The 12,711-nt window shown below is 37.9% G+C and overlaps 4 non-coding genes across 4 annotated transcripts; all 4 read left to right on the forward strand.

The window, feature by feature from the left end:
- Positions 1–10,907: 10,907 nt before the first annotated feature.
- Positions 10,908–11,010, forward strand: LOC118489606. Its single transcript, XR_004887623.1, has one exon. It is a non-coding gene; the product is annotated as a small nucleolar RNA Z157/R69/R10 (small nucleolar RNA).
- A 60-nt stretch (positions 11,011–11,070) lies between these two features.
- LOC118489610 lies at positions 11,071–11,159 on the forward strand. The gene has a single exon (XR_004887627.1). It is a non-coding gene; the product is annotated as a small nucleolar RNA R11/Z151 (small nucleolar RNA).
- A 47-nt stretch (positions 11,160–11,206) lies between these two features.
- On the forward strand, positions 11,207–11,319 carry LOC118489617. Its single transcript, XR_004887634.1, has one exon. It is a non-coding gene; the product is annotated as a small nucleolar RNA Z152/R70/R12 (small nucleolar RNA).
- A 98-nt stretch (positions 11,320–11,417) lies between these two features.
- LOC118489627 lies at positions 11,418–11,541 on the forward strand. Its single transcript, XR_004887644.1, has one exon. It is a non-coding gene; the product is annotated as a small nucleolar RNA snoR80 (small nucleolar RNA).
- Positions 11,542–12,711: the final 1,170 nt, after the last annotated feature.

Below are 12,711 nucleotides of genomic sequence, written 5' to 3' on the forward strand. Positions count from 1 at the left end.
GTAGAATTACCCGACGGAGTCAAACCTGTAGGATGTAAATGGGTGTTCAAAACAAAACTGGATCCGAATGGGAACATTTAACGCTACAAAGCGAGATTGGTTGTAAAGGGCTACAAAGAGATGTTTTCACCTGTCTCTCATAAAGATTCATTAAGGATCGTTATGGCCCTAGTAGCTCATTTTGATTTGGAGCTGCATCAGATGGACGTCAAAACTGCTTTCCTTAACGGAGACTTAGACGAAGATGTTTACATGAAACAACCTAAAGGTCAGGAGCATCTAGTCTGTAAGTTGAAGAAATCCATTTACGAGTTAAAACAAGCATCACGTGAATGGTACCTCAAGTTTGATGAAGTCATGAAGAGGCAAGGTTTTATGAAGAATCAAGTGGATCAATGAACCTACCTCAAGATGAGTGGGAATAACTTTGCTATACTTGTCCTTTGCGTAGATGATATTCTATTGGCAAGTAATAGTTTAGACATGTTGCATGAGTCGAATCGGTTACTGATGCGTGTGTAGCGTTATATAATTTTTATGTATATTTTTAGCCCTTTTTACACTTTAGTCAAGTTTTAAATTTATAAAACACGGTATTTTACTAACATTAAACACACATATGGGCAAGTGCACCCATCGTGAGCGTAGTATAGCGTTGGTAAGATACCGAGGTCGTCCAAGGACACAAGAGCTTTTAGTACCGGTTTATCCTCAACGTCTAATCAAATCAAAATTTTAGAAAAAGGTTTAAACATGAAAATAAAAACTAAAAATGCTGAAATAAAAAATATAAAAATAAAAACAGATAGACAAGATGAATCACTTGGATCCGACTCGTCTTTAATGTAACCTTTGATTATTTCCGCACTTTTGCACTTTTCAAGAGATTATCTTAGTTATAGTAGTAGGCCCCTCTTTTGAAGGTGATGTTACCCTCAATCCAGTAGTTTGAGTCAGCAAGGATACAATCCTAAATTGAAAGATAATTAATTAAGTTATTAATGCGTAATGTGGTAGGCCCCTCTTTTGGAGGTGACGTTACCCTCGGCTAAGCAGTTTGAGTCAGCAGGGATACAATCCTAAGTAGACGGGTTAATGTTTTAATAGTAATTTACATATGAGGGGATCAAGAAATTCGAACCCCCGCCATCCAATACCAGTGGGTATTGAAGGAGGTCCTACTAAGCTTGACCTAGGTCCTCGAAGGATCTATACACTGAACAAGGCAAGACGCTTATCAAACCATTTCCTTAACCCCCGACCAGGTAGCCAACATATCTCCATATAGACCGTGGAGATATGAATGGTGTAAATCTTTTATTTTAAATAGACAGTAAAATAACGCCAAGACACCACAGACAAATGATAAGGAAGTTTCACCTTCAACATAAGAAACTAGTTATTAAAGTCATTAATACATAACCAAATAAAAAGTGTGAAAAGATTAAAAATAAAAAGTATTACACTAAATGCTTGTCTTCACCAAGTGATGTAAGAGACTTAGGCAAACATGGCCTTTGATTGTCAAGAAATCTTACTATCAATCTTGGATCCCGAGACTACTACACACACTCTATGATGGATGATGGATGATGGATGATGGTGGTGGATGTGGGTTGTGATGGTGGTGGTGGGTGGGTGAAGTGTGAGAGAGGTGGTTTGCCAAGGGATGCCTTTGAAATGAACCAAGCACCCCTATTTATAGCCTGCACAGAAGCCTGGACAGGGCCCCATGTCTACCCTTTTTCTCTTTCTTCATTAATTACAATTTGTCTGTATTAGCTCCACACGCCCCCGTGTTCGCTGGGCACGGCCCCGTGTGCAGAAGCGTATCTGTACTATCAATATTTGCAAGATTCTGCGAATCTTAGCGTTCACCACGGCCCTGTATCGAGCTGGGCACGCCCCCGTGTTGGGAATAGAAGCTTGCATAGCTTTGTCTTTTCTATAGACATCTAGCCACGCCCCTGTGTTCGCTGGGCACAACCCCATGCTCAGCTGGGCACAACCCCATGCTCAGCTTTCTTCTTGTTTTTGCTTTGGGAGATGTTGTCAAGGGATCGGGCATGCCACGTTTCTTCCTTTTCTTTGTATTTATGTTGGTTTTGGCTGTATATTTGTTCCTTTTGTTCGTTTAAGCTCACTTGATCCTGTAAATTCAAAAGGAAGACAAAAACACACTTTTTCCAACATTAGTACTAAAAGGGGTTAGTTTTATGCCTCCTTTGATGTAATATATATGTTGCATTTTACACACATTAAATACCCCCATGCTTGAATCTTTGCTTGTCCTCAAGCAAAACTCTTTAATTTGTGGCTTACACACCCCAATAGAATGGGTAGAAGAGAAGTTTTGGGCTTGTCTTGAGTGTCGGGAATCCAAGATCTTTATTGGGTTTTATTTTTACATTATTTACAATCCTATTCGTTATGATTTATTTAGAACGTTTCGTAAGAGAAATTACTTATTTGGGCATAACATGCCTTTTTAAAATTCCATTTATATACAAGTTCACATACCTCACGGGAGATCACTCAACACTTGGCCGAAGATGTATTTTTGTGAAACACTCGAGACCGGCATGGAACTTACTTCTGCCATATGCTTGCCAAGTGATTAATCCTCTTCCTTTTTAACTATATACCTTTGTAAATATCAAGAGGACTTTGGGGAAGGGTTAGGCTTGGGTTAAAGGTAGGTGGTTGGGTTAGTGGTTAGTAGAAAAGGGTGAAAGGCGTAAAAAGCGTCGGTTTTCGTAAGACTTATTTTGTGACTTTTTATTTAAATGAAGCAATTTTACTAAAATAAGGGGTTTAAAATGAAAAAAGGGTTTTGGTGGGTAAAGGGTGTTTGTTTTGTGGGTTTAGAAATGAAAAGGTTTACTCTCAAAGGGGTTAACTATGGGGATTTTGGGTAGGTGGTAAAAAAAGAAAAATAATGGTGTTGAAAGAAAAAAGGTTAGTCCTAATGCCTCCATCATTTACTTACTTGGGTTTAAGTTGGTAAGAACCGAGAATGTATCGTCATGGCAAGTTCTAGAGTCGTAAGAAACCAAACGGCTATTCACACAAGAAACGAAAAATGAGCATTTAGTTTAAAGATATATGCTTGTATGCTCAATAAAGGCTCAAAACTCACTTGTTGTGGGAATGGGTTTATAATGTGATCAAGTATATATAATCAAATTTCAATTAGATTTGTCATGCCTTTTCATAATCTTCTTATTTGGGTCATTTTATCACGACGCTATCGGTTGTAAATTTGTAAAAATATAACCTTTTTAGAACTTGTTATTCCCGAATTAAACCAAGACAAGTAAAAAAATTGAAAATTTTTGAAAAAATTTGGGGTGATTTGCGGTTCCAATAGAGTTTTGTGTAAGGCTTGTTATTAGGACTTGCAAAATTCAAGGTTTTAGCATCCCCCACACTTAAATTACACATTGTCCTCAACGTGTCCCAAAGATAAGTTTTTCGGTTGATTAAAATGTGTAAAAGTGGGTTAAAAACAAGATTTTATGTTACTGGGTAGCTGAACATGGGGTGTGGTGGGCTGAGCACGGCCCCGTGGTCAGACTGCCAGTACAAAAAAATAAACAGAAGGCTGGGCATGGGGGTGTGTTCAGCGAACACGGCCGCATGTCCAGTTACCTGAACTGGGCGTTTTCTGCAGAACCTCAGGCATGGGGGGCGTGTTGGCTGAGGACGGCCCCGTGCTGAACTTGCTGTAATGAAGAAAAATTGTCAGGTGTTTCTGTTTTTGTGCATGGGGTGTGGGTTCAAGTTTCCCTTAGTATCCTTCACCATCCCGAGTGTGTTTTATTCCTGAAAATTAAAACTAAACTAGAAAGCATAAAAGTTAATCTAAACTAAACTAAGGATAGTTCCGCGGAATGCCTCCGTGGTGCGCTACGTTTATAAGGGTCCTTGGCTAGACCCACCTTATCGGGTGGTTCTGGTTCATCTTCAATTAGGGGGTCGTCATTGCCGATTGGATATTTCATTGATCGTTCAAGATCGACACATCTTTTGAAGGCCCCTAACTGAATGGGTGAGTTATTTTTCTTCCGATTAATCAAAGCTTCGTGGGTTTTTACAAAAGGTCGTCCCAACACTAGTGGAGCGTCATCAAGGATGACGAAGTCGGTTAGGATTACCATTTGATTTGCTTGTACTAACACATCATCAACTATCCCATTGATTTTATTGTTTTCCGATTGGATAGAAAAATGGGTATTTGAAGTGGAGAGAAATCACCAATACTTAATTTTTCAAAAATGTAGTTTGGCATTATATTAACACAAAGATCTTTATCAATTGTGATATTACTAATAAAGGAATTTTGAAAAAAACATGGAACCGGTGTAATGTTAATTTCAAATGGGTCTTCTTCTATTAGCGTAGTTTGATCATTTGTTAACTTAATGCTTACCGTTTCGTCAATTTTAGTGTTAGTGTTTAACTCTTTTAAAAACCTGGCTTGAGTGGGTACTAAACAATGATTTTCAAAAGAAAGTGACAAGAGATTAATTTCTTTAAAATTAGACTCTTCTTGAATTTTAAGGTTAACGGACTCACCTTTTTCGTTGTTTAACTCATGTGTCGGCTTTTCACTTACTTGTTCTTCCATTTTCACATTTTCAACTATCTCTTCTTTATTACAAGTTAATTCTTTCCTTGCGCGGGACTCCTCTTCCCTTGCGCGGGATTCTTTTATGCAACGTTCAATAGTTTTAATGTGTTCTATTATCTTATCAGCTATGTGGGTGATAGAGTAAGGATCGGGATCCTCAAAACTTGAATTCGGAAGTTCGATCCTTGGTTCCTCATAATACTTATATGAAGTAGATGGTTCACACCATTGTTCCTCATTGTAAGTATATGAGGGATAAGGGTCGTAACTTTTTTCTTCATAATACTCATATGAGGTGGGTTGTTCACGCCAAGGTTCCTCATAGTAAGCATATGAAGGTGGAGGCTCATATCTTGGTTCCTCAAAGTATGAGTATGAAAGCTCATACCTTGGTTCATCAAAATATGAGTATGAGGGAGAAGGCTCATACCTTGGGTCTTCATAGGATGTGTATGAAGTTGATGGCTCGTACCTGGGCTCCTCATAGTAGGTGTATGAAGTGGATGGTTGAAATAAGTCACAATATTGTACCGAGTGAGGGTTACCACAAATGGTGCAATAGTCTTCCCTATAATCATCCTCCTCATAGGTGTAGTTGTATCCTCCTGAGTATTGATCCATAAGAATCACTCAGCAGACCACAACAGAGTCTCGAGACCAGAAAACAAAAATAAAAACGGAAATAGAGGCTGGACACGGCTCCGTGTTCAGTGAGCACGGCCCGTGTTCAGGTTCTGTATCTGGGTGTTTTAATAAAAGTGACTGGTTTTGTGCAGCACGGGGGCGTGTTCAGTGAGCACGACCCCGTGTTCAGACTCTGTATCTGGGTGTTTTGAAAAAAATGTGCAGCACGGCCCCATGTTCAGTGAACACGACCCCGTGTTCAGGCTACTATAAATGCAAAAACGAACTAAAATGCAGAAAATGTGCGCGCGTTTTAAAAGGGTTTTGAAAAACTGATTAGGCCGTCGATTTTAAGCTTTCTTAAAATCCTTGTGTCCCCGGCAACGGCGCCAAAAACTTGATGCGTGTGTAGCGTTATATAATTTTTATGTATATTTTTAGCCCTTTTTACACTTTAGTCAAGTTTTAAATTTATAAAACACGATATTTTACTAACACTAAACACACATATGAGCAAGTGCACCCATCGTGAGCATAGTATAGCGTTGGTAAGATACCGAGGTCGTCCAAGGATACAAGAGCTTTTAGTACCGGTTTATCCTCAACGTCTAATCAAATCAAAATTTTAGAAAAATGTTTAAACATGAAAATAAAAACTAAAAATGCTGAAAATAAAAAATATAGAAATAAAAACAGATAGACAAGATGAATCACTTGGATCCGACTCGTCTTTAATGTAACCTTTGATTGTTTCCGCATTTTTGCACTTTTTAAGAGATTATCTTAGTTATAGTAGTAGGCCCCTCTTTTGAATGTGACGTTACCCTCAACCCAGTAGTTTGAGTCAGCAAGGATACAATCCTAAAGGGTTGGATTATTGAAAGATAATTAATTAAGTTATTAATGCGTAATGTGGTCGGCCCCTCTTTTGAAGGTGATGTTACCCTCGGCTAAGTAGTTTGAGTCAGCAGGGATACAATCCTAAGTAGCCAGGTTAATGTTTTAATAGTAGTCTACATATGAGGGGATCAAGAAATTCGAAACCCCGCTATCCAATACCAGTGGGTATTGAAGGAGGTCCTACTAAGCTTGACCCAGGTCCTCGCAGGATCTATACACTGAACAAGGCAAAACGCTTACCAAACCATTCCCTTAACCCCCGACCAGGTAACCAACATATCTCCATATAGACCGTGGAGATATGAATGGTGTAAATATTTGATTTTATAGAGACAGTAAAATAACGCCAAGACACCACGGACAAATGATAAGGAAGTTTCACCTTCAACATAAGAAACTAGTTATTAAAGTCACTAACACATAACCAAATAAAAAGTGCAAAAAGATTAAAAATAAAAAGTATTTCACTAAATGTTTGTCTTCACCAAGTGATGTAAGAGACTTAGGGAAACATGGCCTTTGATTGTCAAGAACTCTTACTATCAATCTTGGATCCCGAGACTACTACACACACTCTATGATGGATGATGGATGATGGATGATGGTGGTGGATGTGGGTTGTGATGGTAGTGGTGGGTGGGTGAAGTGTGAGAGAGGTGGTTTGCCAAGGGATGCCTTTGAAGTGAACCAAGCACCGCTATTTATAGCCTGCACGCTGGACACGGCCCTGTGTCCACCCTTTTTCTCTTTCTTCATTAATTACAATTTGTCTGTATTAGCTCCACACGCCCCCATGTTCGCTGGGCACGGCCCCGTGTGCAGAAGCGTATCTGTACTATCAAGATTTGCAAGATTCTGCGAATCTTAGCATTGACCACGACCCCGTGTCGAGCTGGGCACGCCCCCGTGTTGGGAATAGAAGCTTCCATAGCTTTGTCTTTTTTACAGACATCTGGCCACGCCCCCGTGTTCGCTGGGCACGCCCCGTGTTGAGCTGGGCACGCCCCGTATTCGCTGGGCACGCCCGTGTTGAGCTGGGCACGCCCCGTGTTGAGCTGGGCACAGCCCCATGCTCAGCTGGGCATAGCCCCATGCTCAGCTTTCTTCTTGTTTTTGCTTTGGGATATGCTTTCGAGGGGTCGGGCATGCCACGTTTCTTCCTTTTCTTTGTATTTATATTGGTTTTGGCTGTATATTTGTTCCTTTTGTTCGTTTAAGCTCATTTGATCCTGTAAATTCAAAAGGAAGACAAAAACACACTTTTTCCAATATTAGTACTAAAAAAAGGTTAGTTTTATGTCTCCTTTGATGTAATTTATATGTTTCATTTTACACACATCAGTTACTCTCGCATAACTTCGACATGATGGATCTCGGAGATGCTTCTTACGTCATTGGAATCGAAATTCACCGAGATAGACACAAAGGGATCTTAGGATTGTCTCAAAAGACTTACGTAGATCGTGTCCTTACACGTTACAACATGCAACAGTGCAAACCCTCAGTCGCTTCAGTAGTTAAGGGAGATGTTTTCGGTTCATTCCAGTGTCTGACAACAGAGGTTGAAAAGGAGCAAATGAGCCAGATACCTTACGCGTCAGTAGTCGGGAGCCTGATGTATGCTCAAGTCTGTACTAGCTCAGATATTGCTTATATTGCTGGAATGCTAGGCCGTTATCAGACTAATCCTGGCCTAGATTGCTGAAAAGCAGCTAAGAAGGTCCTTAGATATCTGCAAGGGACGAGACTATAAACTGACTTATAGAAGAAGTGATCATTTAGAAGTGGTAGGTTATTCTGATTCTGACTTTGCCAAATGCAAAGATGACAAGAAATCCACTTTGGGCTATATCTTTATGTTAGCAGGTGGACCTATCTCATGGAAGAGTCATAAACAACAGTTAACCACAACTTCCACAATGATGGCAGAATATATTGCTGTTTACAACGCAACCTGTCATGGAATGTTGCTTAGAAATCTGATCACTGGACTCAAAATCGTTAATTCTATTTCTAGACCATTGAAGCTTTACTGTGATAACTCAGCTGCCGTTAGTTTCTCGAACAGTAACAGTTCGACTAGATCTGGTTTATATCTCGATACAAAATATTTGTTCGTACATGAACTAGTTGAGGAAAATAATCTTTGTAATGAGTATATTAGTACTAAAGATATGCTTGCGGATCCGATGACTAAAGGTCTCCCACCTAAAGTTTTCGAAGAACATGTATCGAATATGAGACTTACTAAAGACCTTATTTAATGGCATATTGTACTAGCTTATGTTTTAATTAATGAAATTTCCTCAGTTTGATTTTGTATGTCTCTAACATATGTTCTGCCGGTGTAATGAAATATAGACAAATATAAATACAAATCAGACGCTAAAGGGCTTATGCGTATTTTGATCATAACTATTAAGTTTTAAATTGAGGCTATAATATGACTAATGGGGGTCCTGAGTCGAATGATGATTCAACGGCTGTATTTCTCTGCTATAGTTCTTGGTTTAAGGCCAAAATGAGTGTTAACTCTTAACTAGGCTCCTCTAATGCTCATGATAAATGATTACTTGGCTAAGTGGGAGAATGTGAGATTAAATATATAATTGTTATAATATTTAATCTTGTAAGCATTATAATCATTTATATTATATAGATCAAAATATATTAATAACCTATTAATAATTGGTTGGTAATTGTTGATGAACCATATTACCCTTATTAACTAATTAGGCTTCGTCTTGGGTGTATATATGATGTGTGTAAAATGCAACATATAAATTACATCAAAAGAGGCATAAAACTAACCATTTTTTAGTACTAATGTTGGAAAAAATGTGCTTTTGTCTTCCTTTTGTATTTTCAGGACTAAATGAGCGTAATTGAACAAAAGGAACAAATATGCAGCAAAATCTAACATAAATGCAAGAAAAAAATAAATAAACGTGGCATGCCCGACCCCTCGACAACATATTCCCAAGCAAAAACAAAGAAACAAAAGGCTGACCACGGCCCCGTGCCCTGCGGACACGGGAGCGTGGCCAGGAGCCTGCGGAAAAGACAAAGCTATGGAAGCTTCTATTCCCAACACGGGGGCGTGCCAAGCTCAACACGGGCCGTGGCCAACGCTAAGATTCGCAGAATCTTGCAAATCTTGATAGTACAGATACGCTTCTGCACACGGGGCCGTGCCCAGCCAACACGGGGGCGTGTGGAGCTAATGCAGATAAATTGTAATTAATGAAGAAAGGGAAAGAGGATGGACACGGGGTCGTGCCCAATGAACACGGGGCCGTGTCTGGGCTTCTGTGCAGGCTATAAATAGGGGTGCTTGGTTCAGTTCAAATGCATCCCCTGGCAAACCACCTCTCTCCCACTTCACCCACACTCCACCACCACTACAACCCACATCCACCACCATCATCCATCATCCATCTTAGAGTGTGTGTAGTAGTCTCGGGATCCAAGATTGATAGTAAGAGTTCTTGACAATCAAAGGCCATGTTTGCCTAAGTCTCTTATATCACTTGGTGAAGACAAGCATTTAATGTAATACTTTTGATTTTTAATCTTTTTGCACTTTTTATTTGGTTTTGTATTAATGACTTTAATAACTAGTTTCTTATGTTGAAGGTGAAACTTCCTTATCATTTGTATGTGGTGTCTTGGCGTTATTTTACTGTCTATATAAAATAAAAGATTTACACCATTCATATCTATACGGTCTATATAGAGATATGTTGGCTACCTGGTCGGGGGTTAAGGGAATGGTTTGGTAAGGTTCTTGCCTTGTTCAGTGTATAGAACCTGCAAGGAACTGGGTCAAGCTTACTAGGACCTCCTTCAATACCCACTGGTATTGGATGGCAGGGGTTGTTTCCAAAAGGAATAAGAGAAAGAGAGAAATAAGAAGAAATGGTGACGGCGATTTGTGGAGGTGGTGGTGTCTAATGGTGACGGCGGTTTGTGGAGGTGGTGGCGAAATTGATGTGCGATGTTTTTGGTTTGCTGTTGAAGGATTGTTTTGTTTACTACATAGTCAAAGCAGGTGATGATGATAGTGGGGTGGGTAGAGAGAGAGAGAGAGAGAAATAAAGATGGTGGTGGCCGACTCCGATTTCAGGTGGTGGCCGACTGGGATGTTGATGGTGGTGGTCGGCTGGGATGGAGATGGTGGGGGCTGGTGGTGGTGGTGGTGGTTGTGGCTAGGGTTAGAAAGGGTGATATAATAAATAAATAAATAAGAAATGGATTGGATTTTTGTAGGTAATATAATAAATAAATAATAGAATATTAATATGTAAATTTACTGAATTACCCTCACTTTGAACTGAAAATACAAAAGTGCCCTTACTTTTAACGACAAAAATGAACAGAGTTAAGGCCGGGAAGTATATTAGAGAATCAATAGAAACATCAGGGAGTAAACTGACTATTTTTAAAGGTTTGGGTAAAACCATTAAAACGAAAGTTTACTCTTAAAAAAATTCCCTTTAATGAACCTTTAGGCCTAGGCCCATAAAACCCATACGATATTGGATTACACAAGCCCATAAACCCAACCGGTCAACTAAAACCCTAACCCTAATCGCATTCTCCTTTTGTACATCCAACCCTATATATCCACCACACCGCCATAGCATCGTCATTCAACACTCTTCTATCTTCTCTGATTTCATATCTTCATCCAATTGGTAATCACTTCTTCATTTTCCTCTTCTGTATTCAAATGGTTTCGAAATTATTAATTAGTGCAGTGATGAAGCAATATTGTGGACTAGAGTTTCTGATATTGGGCTCTTCTTCCCATTTTATTTTGACGACAAACCCTTGGCTGTCTGAGCACTATACCTTTCATCTTATTCATAAGTTTTTCAACTCAGAGTTTATTGTTTTTAAAATTAGGTTGAGGGCTAATGATGAGAAATACAATTATCTTAGTGGATTTCAGTGAGATTACTTGTAATCAATGATCTGATTGTTACACACACTGAAGCTCTTAGTAATTTTTTTTAATAAAATGGGATGTAAATAATAATAATAATAATAGCAGTGATGAGGCAAAACACATGAGGATGTGTTTAGGGAAGTGGACAATACAATGGAAGTTGTGTTGCCGTGATCCCCAATTTAAACGACTTCTCCTTCCACTGAGCTTTTTTATTTATTTTCATTCCAACTTTTATACAAATTTACATGTTTTTTTTTCTAATTTCTTTTACATATATAAAGTTTTTATTAGATACGCGTCCATTTTACCAATTCTGGAGGATAAGTTGGTTCCTCACGGTGTAATGGCTCGGACGCCATATTAATATTTGTGGCCATCCTGATCAATGGCTTCTCAGTACCATTGCATCCTGGAAACACCTCATACATTTTAAATTTACATTAAATATGGAATCAATTGTAACTAGCTATTACCTTAAATGATAATATGTTACTTAAAATTTGAATTGTACTATTTTTTAGACAAATGAAGTTTGATTGCTCCTAAGATATATTAATGCCGCTATGCCAATGGGATGACAACACTAGTAATCTAAGCGAACCTAGATTAAAATACATTACCGAAGTAAGTTTTAACTTATGTAAAAGTTAGTAATTAAGGTTAAGTTTAAATAAAGGCTTATGGTTGATTATAATTAAAATCCTTATAATTAAAAATTAGTACTAACAAGTTGGGTAATTATGTAAAATTGTTAGTCATTTAACATTTTCAATTAAATACAAATTCCACCAAGGATTTTTAAACTAAAATAATAACTTTTATATACATCATTATTAACTGGTTGACGTCATTGTTGAAGATATTAAAGTGTTAAGCCACTGTGAATTAGGAACAGATTTGTTTAGGAAAGTGTAAGGATGTACTACGTCTTTTGGGTTGTATTGGACCTCTCTTTTACTTACCATTCTATGTTGGGATTGTTGTGTGTTTATGTATGTTGCTAAAACAAGGGTTGAGATCTTGTACAAATAGTGTTAAATGTAAGAACAGATCTGAACCATTGATAGTTTAAATCAAGGCTTATGGTTAATTATAATTAAAACCTTTATAATTAAAAATTAGTACTAACAAGTTAGGGGTAATTATGTAAAATTGTTAGTCATTTGACATCTTCAATTAAATACAAATTCCACCAAGGTTTTTTAAACTAAAATAATAACTTTTATATACATCATTTTTTTTTTAAATATACCATAAAATCAAGTATTTTTTTATCTTTAATATAAGTACCATATTGCTATACTTTTTTATTTATAAAAGTAACTTTTAAAAAAGTTACCAAAAGTTGTTTTATAATTGTGCTGATAATGTGCTGATTATGTGTTAATTACAACATAATTGCCTATCGAGATATTTCATAAAATTTGTTAAATATTCTTCCCATAAGATTTTATCTTGCTTGAAGGTGATTTGAATCAACACTTTAAAAACTAACCAACACGTGTATTAACAACACTTTAAAAACATACCAGCACGCTAACAACACTTTAAAGACATATCAGCACATGTGCTAACAGAACTTTAGAAACATACCAGCACA

The sequence above is a fragment of the Helianthus annuus genome, chromosome 17, assembly GCF_002127325.2.
Source record: "Helianthus annuus cultivar XRQ/B chromosome 17, HanXRQr2.0-SUNRISE, whole genome shotgun sequence".
NCBI classification, from domain to species: Eukaryota; Viridiplantae; Streptophyta; class Magnoliopsida; order Asterales; family Asteraceae; genus Helianthus; species Helianthus annuus.